We start from the raw sequence: 20,307 nt of genomic DNA, 5'->3' as shown, positions 1-20,307 counted from the left end.
TGTGATGCTACCTATTCGGGCCCCAGAGACATTACGTATATGCGAATCGGACAGGAACAGATAATCCAATCTGTGAAAGGACGCTTTGGCATGCGAGTAATATGTATAATCTCGGCCATTGGGGTTCAAAGTACGCCAAACATCTAAGACTTTCAGTTTTCTCAGGGAAATTTTTAGCCTTCTCTTATAAGCATAAGACACAGATGGTCTACCTGTGGAGGTGTCAATAGCCGGTTCCAGGGCAACATTAAAATCACCCCCCAAAACCAGTAATCCATCAGAAAAGGATGATAATAAATCAAGGGTCTGAACGAGCCATGGTACTTGTCCTCTATTAGGGGCGTATAAGTTGGCAAATGTCACTGGAGAATCACCTAGTACACCCTTTACAAAAATGTACCTACCCTCAGGGTCCGCAGAAGTAGCGGCGTGCTTGAAGGAAAGGCACTTATGCACAGCTAAAGAGTTGAGCGAACACCTGGATGTTCAGGTTCGAGAAGTTCGGCCGAACTTGCCGGAAATGTTCGGGTTCGGAATCCGAACCCGACCCGAACTTTGTCCCGAACCCGAACCCCATTGAAGTCAATGGGGACCCGAACTTTTCGGCACTAAAAAGGCTGTAAAACAGCCCAGGAAAGAGCTAGAAGGCTGCAAAAGGCAGCAACATGTAGGTAAATCCCCTGCAAACAAATGTGAATAGGGAAATGAATTTAAATAAAAATAAAATAAATAAAAATTAACCAATATCAATTGGAGAGAGGTCCCATAGCAGAGAATCTGGCTTCACGTCAGCCACCACTGCAACAGTCCATTGTCAGATATTCAGGCCCCGGCACCCAGGCAGAGGAGAGAGGTCCCGTAACAGAGGATCTGGCTTCATGTCAGCAGAGAATCAGTCTGCATGTCATAGCAGAGAATGAGGCTTCACGTCAGCCACCACTGTAACAGTCCATTGTCAGATATTTAGTCCCAGGCACCCAGGCAGAGGAGAGAGGTCCCTTAACAGAGAATCTGGCTTCATGTCAGCAGAGAATCAGTCTGCATGTCATAGCAGAGAATCAGGCTTCACGTCAGCCACCACTGTAACAGTCCATTGTCATATATTTAGGCCCAGGCACCCAGGCAGAGGAGAGAGGTCCCGTAACAGAGAATCTGGCTTCATGTCAGCAGAGAATTAGTCTGCATGTCATAGCAGAGAATCAGGCTTCACGTCACCCAACATTAAAACAGTCCATTGGCATATATTTAGGCCCCGGCACCCAGACAGAGGAGATGTTCATTCAACTTTGGGTAGCCTCACAATATAATGGTAAAATGAAAATAAAAATAGGATTGAATGAGGAAGTGCCCTGGAGTCCAATAATATATGGTTAAGGGGAGGTAGTTAATGTCTAATCTGGACAAGGGACGGACAGATCCTGTGGGATCCATGCCTGGTTCATTTTTATGAACGTCAGCTTGTCCACATTGGCTGTAGACAGGCGGCTGCGTTTGTCTGTAATGACGCCCCCTGCCGTGCTGAATACACGTTCAGACAAAACGCTGGCCGCCGGGCAGGCCAGCACCTCCAAGGCATAAAAGGCTACCTCTGGCCACGTGGACAATTTAGAGACCCAGAAGTTGAATGGGGCCGAACCATCAGTCAGTACGTGGAGGGGTGTGCACATGTACTGTTCCACCATGTTAGTGAAATGCTGCCTCCTGCTAACACATTGCGTATCAGGTGGTGGTGCAGTTAGCTGTGGCGTGTTGACAAAACTTTTCCACATCTCTGCCATGCTAACCCTGCCCTCAGAGGAGCTGGCCGTGACACAGCTGCCTTGGCGACCTCTTGCTCCTCCTCTGCCTTGGCCTTGGGCTTCCACTTGTTCCCCTGTGACATTTGGGAATGCTCTCAGTAGCGCGTCTACCAACGTGCGCTTGTACTCGCACATCTTCCTATCACGCTCCAGTGCAGGAAGTAAGGTGGGCACATTGTCTTTGTACCGTGGATCCAGCAGGGTGGCAACCCAGTAGTCCGCACACGTTCAAATGTGGGCAACTCTGCTGTCATTGCGCAGGCACTGCAGCATGTAGTCGCTCATGTGTGCCAGGCTGCCCAGGGGTAAGGACAAGCTGTCCTCTGTGGGAGGCGTATCGTCATTGTCCTGCGTTTCCCCCCAGCCACGCACCAGTGATGGGCCCGAGCTGCGTTGGGTGCCACCCCGCTGTGACCATGCTTCATCCTCATCCTCCTCCACCTCCTCCTCGTCCTCCTCGTCCTCCAGTAGTGGGCCCTGGCTGGCCACATTTGTACCTGGCCTCTGCTGTTGCAAAAAACCTCCCTCTGAGTCACTTCGAAGAGACTGGCCTGAAAGTGCTAAAAATGACCCCTCTTCCTCCTCCTCCTCCTCCTGGGCCACCTCCTCTTGCATCATCGCCCTAAGTGTTTTCTCAAGGAGACATAGAAGTGGTATTGTAACGCTGATAACGGCGTCATCGCCACTGGCCATGTTGGTGGAGTACTCGAAACAGCGCAACAGGGCACACAGGTCTCGCATGGAGGCCCAGTCATTGGTGGTGAGGTGGTGCTGTTCCGCAGTGCGACTGACCCGTGCGTGCTACAGCTGAAACTCCACTATGGCCTGCTGCTGCTCGCACAGTCTGTCCAGCATGTGCAAGGTGGAGTTCCACCTGGTGGGCACGTCGCATATGAGGCGGTGAGCGGGAAGGCCGAAGTTACGCTGTAGCGCAGACAGGCGAGCAGCGGCAGGATGTGAACGCCGGAAGCGCGAACAGACGGCCCGCACATTATGCAGCAGCTCTGACATGTCGGGGTAGTTGTGAATGAACTTCTGCACCACCAAATTCAGCACATGCGCCAAGCAAGGGATGTGCGTCAAACCGGCTAGTCCCAGAGCTGCAACGAGATTTCGCCCATTATCGCACACCACCAGGCCGGGCTTCAGGCTCACCGGCAGCAACCACTCGTCGGTCTGTTGTTCTATACCCCGCCACAACTCCTGTGCGGTGTGGGGCCTGTCCCACAGTTTCAGAATGGCCTGCTGACGTTTACCCCGGGTGAAGGTGTGTGGCTGACTGGATGAGCAGGTGGAAGAAGAGGAAGCCGAGAAGGAGGAGGTGGCAACAGGAGGCAAATAATGTTGCCCTGCGATCCTTGGCAGCGGAAGGACGTGCGCCAAACAGCTCTCCGCCTGGGGCCCAGCCGCCACTACATTTACCCAGTGTGCAGTTAGGGAGATATAGCGTCCCTGGCCGTGCTTACTGGTCCACGTATCTGTGGTTAGGTGGACCTTGCCACAGATGGCGTTGCGCAGTGCACACTTGATTTTATCGGATACTTGGTTGTGCAGGGAAGGCACGGCTCTCTTAGAGAAGTAGTGCCGGCTGGGAACAACATACTGTGGGACAGCAAGCGACATGAGCTGTTTGAAGCTGTCTGTGTCCACCAGCCTAAATGACAGCATTTCATAGGCCAGTAGTTTAGAAATGCTGGCATTCAGGGCCAGGGATCGAGGGTGGCTAGGTGGGAATTTACGCTTTCTCTCAAATGTTTGTGAGATGGAGGGCTGAACGCTGCCGTGTGACATGGTTGAGATGCTTGGTGACGGAGGTGGTGGTGTTGGTGGTACATCCCCTGTTTGCTGGGCGGCAGGTGCCAACGTCCCTCCAGAGGCGGAGGAAGAGGCCGAGGCGGCAGCAGCAGAAGAGGCCGAGGCGGCAGCAGCAGAAGAGGTAGCAGGGGGAGCCTGAGTGACTTCCTTGGTTTTAAGGTGTTTACTCCACTGCAGTTCATGCTTTGCATGCAGGTGCCTGGTCATGCAGGTTGTGCTAAGGTTCAGAACGTTAATGCCTCGCTTCAGGCTCTGATGGCACAGCGTGCAAACCACTCGGGTCTTGTCGTCAGCACATTGTTTGAAGAAGTGCCATGCCAGGGAACTCCTTGAAGCTGCCTTTGGGGTGCTCGGTCCCAGATGGCGGCGGTCAGTAGCAGGCGGAGTCTCTTGGCGGCGGGTGTTCTGCTTTTGCCCACTGCTCCCTCTTTTGCTACGCTGTTGGCTCGGTCTCACCACTGCCTCTTCCTCCGAACTGTGAAAGTCAGTGGCACGACCTTCATTCCATGTGGGGTCTAGGACCTCATCGTCCCCTGCATCGTCTTCCACCCTAGTCTTGATCCCTGACCTCCTGTTCAGTCTGCACACTGCAGAAAGACGCAGCAGTTGGCACCTGTGTTTCGTCATCATCAGAGACATGCTGAGGTGGTATTCCCATGTCCTCATCATCAGGAAACATAAGTGGTTGTGCGTCAGTGCATTCTATGTCTTCCACCGCTGGGGAAGGGCTAGGTGGATGCCCTTGGGAAACCCTGCCAGCGGAGTCTTCAAACAGCATAAGAGACTGCTGCATAACTTGAGGCTCAGACAGTTTCCCTGGTATGCATGGGGGTGATGTGACAGACTGATGGGCTTGGTTTTCAGGCGCCATCTGTGCGCTTTCTGCAGAAGACTGGGTGGGAGATAATGTGAACGTGCTGGATCCACTGTCGGCCACCCAATTGACTAATGCCTGTACCTGCTCAGGCCTTACCATCCTTAGAACGGCATTGGGCCCCACCAAATATCGCTGTAAATTATGGCGGCTACTGGGACCTGAGGTAGTTGGTACACTAGGACGTGTGGCTGTGGCAGAACGGCCACGTCCTCTCCCAGCACCAGAGGGTCCACTAACACCACCACGACCATGTCCGCGTCCTTTACTAGATGTTTTCCTCATTGTTATCGTTCACAACAACAAAAATATTATTTGGCCCAATGTATTGAATTCAAATTCAGGCCTTTTTTTACAGACACCTAACACTATCTGGCTATCTATTTAGGTACCGTATTACACTAATACAGGCACAGCAGTAACCACAGATTTAGCTGACTATAAATTTGAGGCCTATTATTTAGGCGCTGGGTGACAGGTATACGTTTACAGACAGAATTAGACTGGGATATGCACAGTAGCGTGTGTGTGAAGTTATTGAGAATGACCCTATGTGCACCTTGAATCTTATATACCCTTTTAGGGATAGATTTAAAGTAGGTCTGATACAGCAGAAACCACTAAATTAGGAAATTGCAAAATTGGGAATTGTATTTCAACCCAGAACAAAAACTGTTCTTTGACGGACACTAAATAACTTGCCCAGCTACAGCAATAACCACAGATTTAGCTGACTATAAATTTGAGGCCTATTATTTAGGCGCTGGGTGACAGGTATACATTTACGGACAGAATTAGACTGGGATATGCACAGTAGCATGTGTGTGAAGTTATTGAGAATGACCCTATCTGCACCTTGAATCTAATATACCCTTTTAGGGATAAATTTAAAGTAGGCCTGATACAGCAGAAACCACTAATTTAGAGAATTGCTAATTTGGGAATTGTATTTCAACCCAGAACAAAAACTGTGCTTTGACGGACACTAAATAACTCGCCCAGCTACAGCAATAACCACAGATTTAGCTGACTATAAATTTGAGGCCTATTATTTAGGCGCTGGGTGACAGGTATACGTTTACAGACAGAATTAGACTGGGATATGGCCAAAAAATAACCACACTATTGATGGTTAAATGCACTTGGTGTGACAGCTTGACCCTGATGTAGGATATAGCCAAAAAATAACCACACTATTGATGGTTAAATGCACTTGGTGTGACAGCTTCACCCTGATGTAGGATTTAGCCAAAAAACAACCACACTTTTGAGGGTTAAATGCACTTGGTGACAGGCTCAGCTTGACCCTGATGTAGTATATGGCCAAAAAATAACCACACTATTGATGGTTAAATGCACTTGGTGTGACAGCTTCACCCTGATGTAGGATACAGCCAAAAAACAACCACACTATTGAGGGTTAAATGCACTTGGTGACAGGCTCAGCTTGCCCCTGATGTAGTATATGGCCAAAAAATAACCACACTATTGATGGTTAAATGGACTTGGTGTGACAGCTTCACCCTGATGTAGGATATAGCCAAAAAACAACCACACTATTGATGTTTAAATGCACTTGGTGTGACAGCTTGCCCCTAATGTAGTATATGGCCAAAAAATAACCACACTATTGATGGTTAAATGCACTTGGTGTGACAGCTTCACCCTGATGTAGGATATAGCCAAAAAACAACCACACTATTGAGGGTTAAATGCACTTGGTGACAGCTTGCCCCTAATGTAGTATATGGCCAAAAAATAACCACACTATTGATGGTTAAATGCACTTGGTGTGACAGCTTCACCCTGATGTAGGATATAGCCAAAAAATAACCACACTATTGAGGGTTAAATGTACTTGGTGGCAGCTTGTGCTGGCGCACCACAAGACACAAAATGGCCGCCGATCACCCCAGAAAAAAGTGAATGAAAAACGCTCTGGGCAGCCTAAAAACAGTGAGCAATTGAATAGCAGCAGTTCAATCATCCACAGCTGCAGATCGATCTCTGAATGAAGTCTTTTGGAGGAGTTAATCACTGCCTAATCTCGCCCTAACGTCGCAGCTGCAACCTCTCCCTACACTGATCAGAGCAGAGTGACGTGCGGCGCTACGTGACTCCAGCTTAAATAGAGGCTGGGTCACATGCTGCACTGACCAATCACAGCCATGCCAATAGTAGGCATGGCTGTGACGGCCTCTTGGGGCAAGTAGTATGACGCTTGTTGATTGGCTGCTTTGCAGCCTTTCAAAAAGCGCCAAGAAAGCGACGAACACCGAACCCGAACCCGGACTTTTACGAAAATGTTCGGGTTCGGGTCCGTGTCACGGACACCCCAAAATTCGGTACGAACCCGAACTATACAGTTCGGGTTCGCTCATCCCTACACAGCTACACTAACCCCCCTACTTGCAGAGTTATGCGTACTGTGGAACCATTGGGCAAATTTCCTAGGAGGGAGGTTGGGGACTTTACTTGTTTTAAAATGGGTCTCTTGCAGAAAAGCAACTGAGACTTTATCCTTCAAAAGGAGAGAGAGGATTTCAGACCTTTTGCATGGCTCGTTCAGCCCATGTACATTTAGTGAGGCAGCTACAATAGAAGACATTTCAACAGATAATCAAGGGATTGACAGCACAGGTTATCCACAGAAGCACCGAAGAGCATATAATAGATATGAGCAGAGGGGAGGGAAGGGAGAGAGGGGAACAAATAAAATAAAGGTAGATAACAAATAACATGTTGAACCGGTAAGGAACCAGTTCGGCTGAAATACCAATCTGAGGTGAAGTGAGTGCTTCACTTATCACCAGCCAAGACAGGATTGGACTGGCGAGGGGGCAAGTAAAGCACCTTGCGGTCTAGAACAAAAAGACCAACAACAAAAAAATACGTCCAGCACAGGTAACTATCCGGTCTTTACCCTTCATGTGGGGAATAGATTCTGCAAACCGCAGAAGTAACGACTAGCAAAAGCAGAGAAGTGTCACAATTCCGTCTTGCTATTATAAGCAAAACATTAGGCATGTAATATAGAACAGGCTCCAAAAAATGGAAAAAAGAACAAGTTCTTCCATAATGAACACTTAAACAGGAAGATGAAAGGCAGTCATCTCCAAGCCTGGAGAAAGTAGACAGCGATAGCACAGGCTTACATATGTAGCTGAGGGAGACGGAGTTCAGGTGAGGGCCCTATCCCTCCTGCCCCTTCCCGGACGGTCTGGTTTATCTGCTGAGGCCATCTGCCAGGCAGCAGCACGAGGTGGAACAGGCAGGGGGCCATCTTGGTCGGCCGGTAGCCATGAGGGGATATCAACAGGAGGGACATCCAGGGACTTCCAGACAGAAGCGAGATCTGCGGGGGAACGCATGGTAAGTAGTTTACCATTCCTCGAGACCGCCAGCCCAAAGGGGTACAACCATCGGGATGGAGTCGACGTTTTCCTCAGGACATCCAGAAGGGGCTTCAATAAGCGCCGCTTGGCCAAACGTAGATGGCGCAAGATCCTGGAACATTTGATTTGGAGTGTTCTCATATTTTTGTACCTCTAACTCCCGTTGCTTTTTCAGGAGAGCCGCGGTGTCAACGTAGCTTAACAGGCCACAGATCACGTCCCGTGGTGGTTCTTGCGGCTTCGGCCTGGGGCGCAGCGCCCTGTGTATTCGCTCCACCACGATTCCTGCCGCTCTGTCCGGGTCAAGCAGCATAGAAAATATCTTGCGCGCCACTGTCGGCAAGGCCTCAGCCGCGATCGTCTCCGTTAAGCCTCGTATGCGAATATTTCGCCTGCGGCTGCGGTTCTCTTGGTCTTCCAGTTTTAGGAACGCATCGTTCAGTAGGGCATTGTGAGCCGCCAGCACCTCCGAAGCTTTACCTTCATAGGTCATGATGGATTCTTGGGCTGCCTCTAGTGAAACGACTCTCTGGCCTAGATGCTTCAGGTCATCTTTTATGTCCGACAAGTCCTGCTTAAGAGGCGAGAGGGCTGATTCAAGGACACGTCGGAGAGTCCGTTCTGAAATTGGCGGATCTCTGGGTCTCCTTTCTGAGACATCGGAGCCGCTGCCCGCGTCGGAGAGGTCTCCTATATCGGAGTCATGTGCAATAGACGCCGCCATATTGGGGCCTTTCTGTGCAGTAAGCCTTGGCGTTTTCCAAAGAAATTTCTCCATCTCCGGTTGTTTAGTGTGCAGCGGGGTTGTCTCTGAGCTTCCTCTGGTCTTATCTTTGCCAGACTTCCCCATAATAATTCAAATTATAAGCTAAATTAGGGCAAATGAGCCGGAATGCTGGAGGAGCTCAAGCGTGTGCGGCCATTCAGCAGCGTGGCTAGGCTCCGCCCCCCTATAGTAGTTCTATAGTAGTTATATTCTTGTACATAGGAGCAGCAGGGGCGTTGCTAGGGTCTCAAAAGATCCGGGGCACAAGCCCCAATAAATATGTACCCCCCCTCCCCCCCCGCACTATGCTGTACTTGCAATACAGCAGCACTTACCTGTCACATCCAGGGCCTCCAGGTGACGTCTCCTCTCTGTCATCATCTTCTCCACTCGGTCTGGACAACTTCTCTCAGCCGCCTCGTCTCTGCAGAGTGTGACACACAGACATCTTAGCTTCCTCACTTTCTATCATTATCCCCCAACTGGAGTCCCCACAGTGTTATCCTGCTGCTTGCTATGCCAAAACCTCAACCCCCCCCCATACCCCCAAATACTATCTTAAAGGGAACCTGTCACCGGGATTTTGGGTATCGAGCTGAGGACATGGGTTGCTAGATGGCCGCTAGCACATCCGCAATACCCAGTCCCCATAGCTCTCTGTGCTTTTATTGTGGAAATAAAAATATTTGATACATATACAAATTAACCTGAGATGAGTCCTGTCCCTGACTCATCTCATGTACAGGACTCATCTCAGGGTAATTTGCATATGTATCAAATCGTTTTTTCTTACACAATAAAAGCACACAGAGCTATGGGGACTGGGTATTGCGGATGCACTAGCGGCCATCTAGCAACCCATGTCCTCAGCTCTATACACAAAATCCTGGTGACAGGTTCCCTTTAAAGAAACATTACTGCCCCCCATAGTAATTGTACTCCTCATAGTCCCACCAATAGTAATTCCCTTCTAGAATTCCCTTATAAGTAACACTGCCCCAACCGTGATAATGCTCCTCAACAATGCCCTCCCATATTAATAATACCCTCACAGACCCCTCAGTAGTAATAAGGCCCCCATAGTGCGCTTAGTAGAAATAAGGCAGATCTATAAGACCCTCCTATAGAGCCCCCAGTAGTAATAAGACCGCCTATAATGTCCCCTGGATTTGCAGTGCCCCCTGCAGTTATAATCCTCCCTCCACCATACAGTCCCATGTAAATAACATCACCTCCTCCCCAGCTGCCTCCAACGCACAATCCCATGTAAACATCACCCCCTAAAGCTACTTTCACACTTGCGTTCGTGCGGATCTGTCATGTACTTGTACAGGACGGATCCGCACCGATATAATACAAACAAATGCATCCGTTCAGGACCGATCCGTTTGTATTAGATTTGAATTTCTAAGTCCCAATACAGATCCGTCCTGACTTACATTAAAAGTCAATGGGGGACGGATCCGTTTACAATTGCACCATTTTGTGTCAATGCAAAGAGATCCGTCCCTATTGACTTACATTGTAAGTCAGGACGGATGCGTTTGGCTCCGCAAGGCCATGCGGACACAAAAACGCTGCTTGCAGCATTTTGGGGTCCGCCTCCAAAATGGAACGGGGGACCGCACGGAGCCGAACGAATGCATTCTGAATGGATCCGCATCCATTCAGAATGCATTGGGGTTAAACTGATGCATTTGGGGCTGCTTGTGAGAGACCTGAAACGGATCTCACAAGCGGATCACCAAACGCAAGTGTGAACGTAGCCTAAACCAGTGTTTCCCAACCAGTGTGCCTCCAGCTGTTGCAAAACTACAACTCCCAGCATGCCCGCACAGCCAAAGGCTGTCCAGGCATGCGGGGAATTATAGTTTTGCAACAGCTGGAGGCACACTGGTTGGGAAACACTGGCCCCTAAACATTAAGTCCCATGTACATAAACATCATTCCCCCCCACCATCAACATACAGTCCCATGTAAATAACATCACTCCCTCCCCCAGCCAGCTCAAGCACACAGTTCCATGTCAATAACATCCCTCCCTTCAGCCCTAACATACATCCCAGTTAAATAACTACAACTCCCAGCATTGCTCTGCCTCTCCCTTCACTTACCTCTCCTGTACAGACATCACCATTAGGCTCCTTCTCCTCTTGACTCTGGTCCAATCCTGCACTGGTCACATGATGGTGACATCATCCAGGTCATCCTATCACAGCCTGTTTTGCTGATCACATGACCTGTGATGTCACCAAAGGTCCTTCGCCTCTTCCCAGACAGTGTAAGATTCAATTGTATTTGCCGTTCTGTGTACGGCAATACAGTTGTATCTAGCAGGCAGGCAGGACATTCGGGGCATGGGACAAAACATCCGGGGCCCAGGCCCCGAATGTTTTAACCTAGCGACGCCCCTGAGGAGCAGTATTATAGTAGTTATATTCTTGTACATAGGAGTCAGTATTAAAGTAGTAATATTCCTGTACATAGGAGGCAGTATTATAGTAATTATATTCTTGTACATAGGAGCAGTATTATAGTAGTTATATTCTTGTACATAGGAGGCAGTATTATAGTAGTTATATTCTTGTACATAGGAGTCAGTATTATAGTAGTAATATTCCTGTACATAGGAGGCAGTATTATAGTAGTTATATTCTTGTACATAGGAGCAGTATTATAGTAGTTATATTCTTGTACATAGGAGGCAGTATTATAGTTGTTATATTCTTGTACATAGGAGGCAGTATTATAGTAGTTATATTCTTGTACATAGGAGGCAGTATTATAGTAGTTATATTCTTGTACATAGGAGTCAGTATTAAAGTAGTAATATTCCTGTACATAGGAGGCAGTATTATAGTAATTATATTCTTGTACATAGGAGCAGTATTATAGTAGTTATATTCTTGTACATAGGAGGCAGTATTATAGTAGTTATATTCTTGTACATAGGAGTCAGTATTATAGTAGTAATATTCCTGTACATAGGAGGCAGTATTATAGTAGTTATATTCTTGTACATAGGAGCAGTATTATAGTAGTTATATTCTTGTACATAGGAGGCAGTATTATAGTTGTTATATTCTTGTACATAGGAGCAGTATTATAGCAGTTATATTCTTGTACATAGGAGCAGTATTATAGTAGTTATATTCTTGTACATAGGAAGCAGTATTATAGTAGTTATATTCTTGTACATAGAGGCAGTATTATAGTAGTTATATTCTTATACATAGGAGCAGTATTATAGTAGTTATATTCTTGTACATAGAAGCAGTATTATAGTAGTTATATTCTTGTACATAGGAGGCAATTTTTATTAGTAAAAACTAACAGAAATATGAAATATACATTTCCTACAAACATTTGAAAAACAATAGTAATTAAACAGAAATCATACACCTCTAATACAGAGTAAACTCATAATTTCAATATATCAGGATTCAATTTCAGTTAAAAGGATAGAAAAATAATATCAAACATAATCTAATTGCTTTAAAAGTATCATCAATCCATATACACAATCCTCCATAAAGTCATGTCGTTCTTACTTTTCCTGACTTCCAGGGATTGATCCACCTCAGCTCTGACATAATGAGGTTCACTGCGTTTGTGTGCTGGAATGGTTCGTTACTGATGGACCCTCTGGTTCTGATGTTCCAGTGATGGTACTTGATGATGGTAATGATAAGATACATGGTCCCCCAGTTAATGTCACCTACATTAGATGGTACCCCATAGATGATATCTAGGTATTTCAGAGACTGCAGTCTTGGGATTTTTAGCTTACTGGATATTTCCTGCCATATTTTTCTCCCTCCCAGCTCTCTGATATAAAATGTGCCATGGTCTCCTCTTGCTGACAACCCAAGAGACACATGCGATCTGACATGCTCAAAAAAAAAGGACAGTCAAGCAATGTCATAAAATTTAGGGGGGAGCCTCACCGCGTTAAGGAACGTTAGACTGTCCTGTAAGATGGGGGTCATACCATCTTTCAGTGTGGGCTATAAACAGAAGGTCTTACATACCCTGAAGTACAGCTCTTTCCTGGTCTTAGTCTGAATGTAAGACTTCTCTATACCCCACTTCTTAAAGTATCTGAGACCATAGTCCAGGTAATGGGGGAGGTAGTCACTCGTCCATCTCCGCCTCTTGAAACTGCCGCCTCGTACCCAAGATTCTGCAAAAGGCAATATGCAGTCCATGACACTGTTCACCCACAGTGAGCTGTTCTCCGAGTCCAGTCAGCCAAAATTAACTTTTAGGAGCAAGGAGTCAAAGAACACCCTTGGGTTTATCATATCCAGCCCACCCTCTCTCCTCTGTAAGTAAGTGATCCATCTTTTAACTGGGTTCAACCTGTTCCCCCAAAGAAGTTGGAAGAACAGGTTAAAGAGCCTAGCTGAGAAATATTCTGGCAAAGGAAAGACAAGAAATACATATAAAAACACAGGGACCAGGTAGGTCTTCAAAATTTTAACCCTTTCTCTATAGGTCAGCTTCCAGTTCTTCCATTGCTGAACCTTTGCATTTCCAGTTTCCAATCTTTCTTCCCAATTTAGCCTGGCATTATCATCCCTCACGAATTTGACCCCAAGGATTTTAATATAGGTGGAGGCTTTCGCAAATTGTGGCAGACCAAAGTCTGGATGTCACGGATGGTGTTGCAGAAAGCTGGAACTTATAAATAAACATCCGACTGGCTTGATCCCAAACTAAGGAGCATATGGGTGAGCCCTATAAAACCCCTAGAGCTCTCCCTGACTGCTATGCCCATGCAAAGGTCTTTATGGTAGACGATTGCTATGCCCTCGTACCTTATACTATGTGACACCTGAAAACCCTATAATAGTGAGGGGACACGACCACCGGCTCCCTGCACTTAATACGGACAGAGTCAGGGTCACCTACAATCAAGCCAGAAAGGAAACACAAATAAAGGAAACAGACTTATCTGAGGAATCAGGAGAAGCAGCCTCCAGCAGTGAACACAATCTAGGAAGAAGTATAAACCGCAAAGTGAGGCAGTATGGGAGGGAATATAAAGGGAGACAATCAGTGCAAATAGGTGACAGCTGGGAGAAGGAAAGGAGATGAGAAAGTGAAACCAAAACAAAGAACATCATACAACAGGTAGAGAAGAACGTCTGCCAGATCTTCTCACAGAGCTGGTGGTGACAGTACCCCTCCCTCTACGGGTGGACTCCGGACACTCAGAGCCCACCTTCTCAGGATGAGACCTATGGAAAGCCCTGATGAGACGAGTGGCCTTAATGTCCGCCACTGGGACCCACATCCTCTCCTCAGGACCATAACCCTCCCAATGAACGAGGTACTGGAGAGAACCGCGGATAATGCGAGAATCCACAATCCTAGAGACCTGAAATTCAAGATTACCATCAACAACAATCGGAGGAGGAGGCAAAGAGGAGGGTACAGTGGGTTGGACATAAGGTTTTAATAGGGACCTGTGAAAAACATTATGGATCTTCCAAGTCTGAGGAAGATCAAGACGGAAGGCAACGGGATTGATGACGGACAAGATCTTGTAAGGCCCAATAAACCTAGGACCCAACTTCCAGGAGGGAACCTTCAGTTTGATATTCTTTGTAGACAACCACACCAGATCCCCCACATTCAGGTCCGGACCAGGCACACGTCTCTTATCCGCCACACGCTTATATCTCTCACTCATCCTCTTCAGATTACCCTGAATCTTTTGCCAAATAAATGACAAAGACGAGGAAAATCTCTCCTCATCAGGTAAACCAGAAGACCCCTCTCCAGAGAATGTCCCAAACTGCGGATGAAACCCATATGCACCAAAAAATGGTGACTTATCAGAGGACTCCTGGCGACGGTTATTTAAAGCAAACTCAGCAAGGGACAAAAAGAACACCAATCCTCCTGATTCTCCGCCACAAAACAGCGCAGATATGTCTCCAGATTCTGATTGACGCGTTCGGTCTGACCATTCGACTGCGGGTGAAAAGCAGAAGAGAACGACAACCGAACCCCCAAGCGAGAACAGAAGGCCTTCCAGAATCTGGAAACAAATTGCGTGCCCCTATCAGAAACGATGTCTGAAGGAATGCCATGCAATTTAACAATGTGATCAACAAACGCTTGCGCCAGCGTCTTAGCATTGGGTAACCCAGGAAAGGGAATGAAATGCGCCATTTTGCTAAAACGGTCCACTACTACCAGAATCACAGTCTTCCCCGAGGAACGAGGCAGGTCCGTAATGAAGTCCATGGACAGATGCGTCCAAGGACGGGAAGGAATGGGTAACGGGAGGAGAGAACCCGATGGCCGTGAATGAGGGACCTTGGCACGAGCACAGGTCTCGCAGGCTGCCACAAAACCCTCAACCGTCTTACGAAGAGCCGGCCACCAGAATCTCCGAGCAATGAGATCCACTGTGGCTCTGCTCCCCGGGTGCCCAGCAAGGACAGTATCGTGGTGCTCCTTAAAAACCTTGTGTCGTAAAGCGAGAGGCACAAACAACCTCCCAGGGGGACAAAGATCAGGAGCCTCTGCCTGGGCTGCCTGAACCTCTGCCTCCAAATCAGGATAAAGAGCAGAGACGACCACCCCTTCAGCCAAAATGGGACCCGGGTCTTCAAAGTTCCCCCCTCCCGGAAAACAACGTGACAGGGCATCTGCCTTCACATTTTTAACCCCAGGGCGGAACGTAACAACAAAATTAAACCTAGAAAAGAACAAAGACCATCTGGCCTGTCTCGGGTTCAGACGCTTGGCCGATTCCAAGTAGGCCAGATTCTTATGGTCTGTAAACACTGGTAATAGGGTGTCTGGCTCCCTCTAACCAATGGCGCCATTCCTCAAAAGCTAATTTGATGGCCAACAACTCCCTATCTCCCACATCGTAATTTCTCTCTGCAGAGGAGAGTTTTCTTGAGAAAAAGGCACACGGTCGCCATTTGGCAGGAGAGGGACCCTGAGATAAGACCGCACCCACACCCACCTCAGAAGCGTCCACCTCAACAATAAAAGGTAGAGAGACATCAGGTTGTACCAAATGGTAGCGGAAGCAAAACTCTCTTTGATCCTAGAAAAGGCTTTAAGCTGCATCTACCGACCACGAAGAAAAATCTACCCCCTTTTTAGTCATATCAGTGAGTGGCTTAACAACAGAGGAATAATTCAAAATGAACTTTCTGTAATAATTGGCAAAACCCAAAAACCGCATCAGCGCCTTCTGATTCTCAGGAAGCTCCCAATCAAGCACAGCGCGGACCTTCTCAGGGTCCATGCGAAAACCAGAAGCGGAGAGAAGAAACCAAGAAATTGAATCTCCGGAGCCGCAAACACACATTTTTCCAGTTTAGCGTACAATTTATTATCCCGCAGAATCAGCAAGACCTGACGTAGGTGGTCCCGATGAGTCTTGAAATCAGGAGAAAAAATCTAAATGTCATCCAGATACACCAGTACAAATTTCCCCATTAAATGATGAAAAATGCTGTTCATAAAATGTTGGAAGACGGCCGGAGCATTCATCAAACCAAAGGGCATAACCAAATTCTTGAAATAACCCTCAGGGGTATTGAAGGCCGTCTTCCATTCGTCCCCTTCCCTGACCCTGACTAGGTTGTATGCCCCTCTTAAATCCAACTTAGAAAAAACCTTAGCCCCAACAATCTGGTTAAACAGGTCCGGGATCAGAGGAAGCGGATATGGGTCACGAACCGTGATATGGTTCAGCTCCCTGAAATCCAGACAAGGTCTTAAAGAACCATCTTTTTTCTTAACAAAAAAAAAACTGCGGCAACAGGTGACTTCGAGGGTCGGATGTGTCCCTTTCTCAGGCTCTCAGAGATATAAGTACGCATAGCGACTCTTTCAGGTTGGGAGAGATTGTATAAACGTGATTTTGGCAGTTTGGCGCCTGGGATGAGATTAATAGGGCAGTCGTACTCCCGGTGCGGGGGCAACTCCTGGACACCACTCTCGGAAAACACATCCGAAAATTCAGAGAGAAAAGATGGCACAGTCTTGGTAGAAATCTCTGAAAGAGACGCCGTGAGGCAATTCTCTCTGCAAAACTCACTCCAACCATTTATTTGCCTTGCTTGCCAATCAATGGTGGGGTTATGTTTAGTGAGCCAGGGTAGCCCCAACACTAGAGGAGTAGGTAATCCGCTTAAGACGAAACATGACATATCCTCAACATGAGCGTCACCCACAGTCAGACGGATATTGTGAACCATGCCCTTTAACGATCTTTGAGAAAGTGGAGCGGAATCGATAGCAAAAACAGGTATATCCTTTTCCAAAGTGCATACCTGGAAACCATGCGTTATTGCAAATTGATTATCAATGAGATTGACAGCTGCTCCACTATCTACAAAAATCTCACAAACAATGTTCTTGCTGTCTAGCGCCACCCTGGCAGGTAGGAGAAAACGGGAACTACAAGTAAATGGCAAACCTTCAATTTCCGCATCAACCTTGCCAATAGTAGCAAATAGAAAGTTTTTAGAGGGTTTTTTCTTTTATTACTCTCAGAAAACTCCATGAATCTCCTAGAGGGGCAAACATTAGCCAAATGATTTATACCCCCACAACAGAAACAAACCCTCCTCTGAGAGCTGAATCCTCTACTATCAGAGGCAAGCAAACCCAGCTGCATGGCCTCCTCCTCAGAGGGGATTGAGAGAGACTGAGACCCCTGCGCACTGAATGAGACAGCCCCACTGTCCTTGGACTGAATATGACAGGAAGGAGTAGTCTCCTCTCTCTCTCTCTAAGACGCCTGTCAATACGAACAGCTAGAGACATGGCAGATTCTAACGAGGCTGGTCTCTCATGAAAAGCAAATGCATCTTTCAATCTTTCCGAAAGACCATGGCAAAATTGACTTCGGAGTGCAGCATCATTCCAACCAGTATCAGCTGCCCATCTCCGAAATTCTGAACAATATATCTCTGCGGACTGTTTACCCTGGCATAAAAGACGCAGTTTAGATTCAGCCAGAGCAATACGATCCGGGTCATCATATATCTGTCCCAGGGCTACAAAAAATTCATTCCACCGATCGGAGGGGCCGTGCCCCGACCGGCAGCGAAAAGGCCCAAGACTGAGCGTTATCCCTGAGCAGCGAGATGATGATCCCCACCCTCTGCTCCTCATCACCAGAGGAATGGGGAAGTAGGCGAAAATGGAGTTTGCAAGCCTCTCTAAAGCGAACAAAATTCTCGCTACCCCCGGAGAACGTATACGGAAGCGAGATCTTAGGCTCGGAACAAACTCCATGAACGCAAGCAGAACCGGTCAACTGAAACTGAGACACAGTTTTACGGAGATCTGCTACCTCCAGTGAAAGACCTTGCATGCGGTCAATCAAGGCTGAAACCGGATCCATGCTTAAGACGGTTATGGTGGTTTATAATGTCACGGATGGTGTTGCAGAAAGCTGGAACTTATAAATAAACATCCGACTGGCTTGATCCCAAACTAAGGAGCATATGGGTGAGCCCTATAAAACCCCTAGAGCTCTCCCTGACTGCTATGCCCATGCAAAGGTCTTTATGGTAGACGATTGCATGCCCTTGTACCTTATACTATGTGACACCTGAAAACCCTATAATAGTGAGGGGACACGACCACCGGCACTTAATACGGACGGAGTCAGGGTCACCTACAATCAAGCCAGCAAGGAAACACAAATAAAGGAAACAAACTTATCTGGGGAATCATGAGAAGCAGCCTCCAGCAGTGAACACAATCCAGGAAGAAGTATAAACCGCAAAGTGAGGCAGTATGGGAGGGAATATAAAGGGAGACAATCAGTGCAAATAGGTGACAGCTGGGAGAAGGAAAGGAGATGAGAAAGTGAAACCAAAACAAAGATCATCATACAACAGGTAGAGAAGAACATCTGCCAGATCTTCTCACAGAGCTGGCGGTGATACTGGATCAGAATTTCAGTGTCCAGAAAGCTTGACTCTTCTCAAGATTGACCAGAGACCCTGAGGCCTCTGAGTAACTTCTGATGGCTGCCGACAACAACTGCACCTCACGAGGCTCAGATATCACCACAGTCACATCATCCGCATAGGTAACAACACTCAGAGGCAAGTGCAGTGTCCCACTAGCTTACGTGGGCACTGCAAAAGCTTATTGTGTCACATGTTATATCATGCTGTATTGTTTCCTATTGTGAAATCCCTGTTACCAGGCTGTCAGGTGCACTGCATACATTCCACCACTAGATGGGGGTAGCACCACAGTATATATAGGACAGATCAGGCCTAGTTAGGGAGTTGGCAAGATGTAGTGTTTGAGTTAAGAGGAGGAGGTAAGAGAGGTTTCCTCTCCTCTCAGCTATCTCTAGGGCTCCACGGTCCAGAGGAGCCATTGTGGATCTCAGTATCAAGCCAGGAAGATAGACAGAGGTGAAGTCTATATTCTACCATTCACTCTTCCGGAGTAGCAAGTGAATTTTGGTTAAGTTTATTGTTGGATAAAGACAAAGGAAGGACAAAACCATTATTCTGGGCTCTAGGTGCATTTGTATCTAGGTGTAGGACTTATTAGCTTCTGACAGCCTCACTGTTATTCTAAGCACAGATAAGGTTTTTGTTGCATCACTTGTGAGTAGAACATTAGGACTTGAGTTACCTCAACTGAGACTGAAGCAAGGCAAAGAGCTGAATAGCAGTGAGTACCTAACTAACTACCCTAGCCTGACACATTACTACAAGTACAGCCTGTTACTGGGATTCATCACATCCAACTTGCATGTGTATCAGAGACTGCTTTATTTTATTTTATTCTTTTTAAATAGTATTTTATTAACTTTTTGTTTCATACATACAAGTATCATTATTAATCAGTTATTTTTTCTCCTTATTGACCTTTACATAATCTTTTCTCGTCATATCCCCAGTCCGACCAACCCACCCTAATGCTTAGTCCACCCCTGGGGGAGACATTGGCAACAAAAAATAAAAAATAATTTAAAAAAAGGGAAAATTTGTTGAGCCCCCGCTCGCCTACCTCCACTCCCCCCAATCCCCCGGACCCCCCCCCCCCCCCCAGCCAAGCCCATTACTCCAACCACTTCTGCCATTTTTTAACAAATCTATCTTTTTTCTTGATTGACATCAAATGGAATTCCTCTCTAACAAGCGATAGTCTAGTGAGATTCTCCCACTCCCTAATAGTTGGTACCACCCTATCTCCCCAATGTGCCAGAATACATTTCCTTGCAAAAAATAATAGTTTAGATGCTATTTCTCGATCTCTATTAATATCTATTTTCTCCATTACCCCCAAAATACATACCTCAAGGCAGGGAGGGATTTTAAATAGATAATATTTCTCTATTTTTTCATTTACCTTCCCCCAGAACCCTTGGATCTTTGTACATGACCACAATATATGGATGCTGTCTGCCCCTTCCTCCCCACATTTTTTCAACTAAATTCTTTGGTTTTGTAATATTTCATTAAGCTCTTAGGGGAGTAATATAAACAGTATAGTATATTAAATTAGTTAATTCTATGGGAGAAATTTTTTGATGCCCTGTTTTTGGACTGTATGACCTTTTCCCAAAATTCTCCCGTTGCAAATTAAGAGTTTCTTGCCATCTATAGTTTAGGGTATTAACGGCTCTATTATTTGTCT

Source organism: Bufo gargarizans, chromosome 1 (assembly GCF_014858855.1).
Source record: "Bufo gargarizans isolate SCDJY-AF-19 chromosome 1, ASM1485885v1, whole genome shotgun sequence".
NCBI lineage: Eukaryota > Metazoa > Chordata > Amphibia > Anura > Bufonidae > Bufo > Bufo gargarizans.
This window is presented reverse-complemented; position numbering follows the sequence as displayed.